Here is a 2,723-nt window from a genome sequence, read left to right as displayed (position 1 = left end):
TTAGGGCTTCTTGGAGATATGACTAATTCCAGGTATATGAAAGAGACAATTCAAGATAAATCTGGTGCATTTGTAATGCTAAAAAGTAAACTCAAGTAAACAAAAACAAACAGAAAGAAGCATCAGACTTGGACATACAGAGACAAACTGATGGTGCCTGAGGGTGGTACAAAATGGGTAAAGGGGACTGGGAGATACAGGCTTCTAGTTATGGAAAGAATAAGTCATGGGAATAAATGGTACAGCATAGGGGATAGAGTCAGTCAACGGCATTATAATAGCATTGCATGGTCACAGATGTCCACTACACTTGTGGTGAGTATGATAATGTATATAAAGTTGATGAATCACTATGCTGTATACCTGAAACTAATCTAACATTATGTGTCAGTTACACTAAAAAAAAAAAAAAAAAAGGATGGAAGTATGCCAAAGGTACATAAGAACCAACTAAAAGAGCTCCCAGTAGCCAAAGCTGGAATAATTTGAGCAAAAAAATAAATAAATTAGCTGCGATTGTGACCTAAAGTCTAAAATAAATGTCCATGAGTTTATACTGACATGAATAATTAACTGAATAAATTAATAAATGGGATGAAAAGACAAATCTCTCAGGCTGAGATTTTAAATAATTTATGTGCACACCACCCTGAAGGAGTGACAGCTTAACTCTCCATCACTTCTTGGTTGGCTGAGTTTATTAATTTCTATCCAAAGTTGAGAGCAAAGGAGAGGGAGAAGGAAGAATAACTTTACAGTGGAGAAATCTGAGTACTATCTGAACCAGGTGATCAATGTCAAAATCAAGTCATAAATCATGTTGATAGTTTTTGCCTTTCATACAATATAAAGAAAATGGCATTTTCCCTCTGTGTTCTTTATCCCAATAATTCATATTACCAGTTTCACCATAATAAGATATCAGATAAATTCTAATAATGGACATCCTGCAACAAAACAGACCAGTGCTCCTCAAAACAGATAAAGTCATCAAGAACAAAAAAAGTCTGAGAAACTCATAGTTAAGAGGTGTCTAATAAGACATGACAACTAAATAAAATGTGATATCCTAGTTGGGATCATGGAACAGAAAAGAGATGTTAGACAAAAACTAAGAATATAGAAATAAAGTATGGACTTTAATGATGTGTCAATAACCATTTGCATATTGTAACATATATCGCATTAATGTTAGATAATAGGAGAAACTGTGTGCTGTGTATAAGGGAACTCTATACTATCTTCACAATTTTTCTGTAAATATAAATTTGTTCTAAACTAGTATTTATTTTTTATTTTTATTTTTATTTTTTTTTCTGAAAAACAATCTGAGGGGTTTGAAGTGGCGGGGGGGTGGGAGGTCGGGGTACCAGGTGGTGGGTATAATAGAGGGCACTGACTGCATGGAGCACTGGGTGTGGTGAAAAAATAATGATACTGTTATGCTGAAAATAAATACATTTTAAAAAATTAAAAAAAAATAGTATTTATTAAAAATCTATTTAACATCCTGAGAATTATGAGGAATGAAAACTAAAGTCTTTAGAATGGCTAAAATTTAAAAGCCTCACAATATTGAGTGCTAGAAGGTACATAGTACAAAACAAGGTACATCGCTGGTAAAGGTGTCAAACTTGCAACCACTTTGGAAACCAGTTTGGCAATCTTATTTAAAAAAAATTCATCTACCATGATTTACTGCTAAGCATTTATCCAAGAGAGAAGGCAGTATCATGAAAAACCTTACACAATTGTTTTGGGCTTCTTTAGAATTCATAATCGCCCTAAGCTGGGATGATGGTGTTGTCTATTAATGAGAAGAATAAACAAACCTAATTGTGTTATATTCATACAAAGAAACACTACTGAGAAATAAAAAGAAACAATCTACTTGTATAGGTAATGACAAAAATGAATGCTACAAAGTTTTGCATAGAGAAGAAAATGGTCCCAGAATGATAGATTTTGTATACCTCTATTTACTTGAAATTCTAGAAATGACAGAAATATTTTATAATGATAGAAATAAGGTTATTTGTTGCCTGGGGTTGGTTGTGGGTAGATAAAGGGTATTGACTTACTAAGGCCCCAAGGCGACTTTCTGAGAAGATAAAAATAGTCCTATATTGATTGGGGCAGTAGTTTTATGTATGTACATTTGTCAAAGTCATTGACTTATTTACTTAAAATATGCAAATTTTAAGAAAACCATTTCACAATAAAGTTCATTTTTAAAAATGCAAGGAGTTAAATATAAAAAATATAATTTCCTGAGTTTCTTATATTTTGGCATCCGTTTGTATTACTTTCATCCTACTACTTTTACAGAATATTTGATTCTTTCAGATTATGATGATATATTGATATTCTTTCAAATTTATTCAAGTGGTCATTTGTTTCTTTTGCATACCAAATTTTTACAGGAGATTTGTATCTATCTATACTTATATTTTCATAGTCAAACACTTAAAACATCATGTAGAGGAATGAAAGGATACTAAAAACTTTGATACATTATGGACATGATGGTACACATAGGATGAAAGACTGTGTAAATGATCATTAGATGACATATTTTTTCAGTAAAAACAATGTATTTGGTTCTATAAACAGCTGCAAAATGGATTAATATTCAATTTCCTTCTAATCCCGCCTTTTTTTCCTAAAGATTTTATTTATTTATTTGACAGATAGAGATCACAAGCAAGCAGAGAGGCAGGCAG

Source organism: Neovison vison, chromosome 4 (genome assembly GCF_020171115.1).
Source record: "Neovison vison isolate M4711 chromosome 4, ASM_NN_V1, whole genome shotgun sequence".
NCBI lineage: Eukaryota > Metazoa > Chordata > Mammalia > Carnivora > Mustelidae > Neogale > Neogale vison.
Note: the sequence above shows the minus strand (reverse complement) of the source record.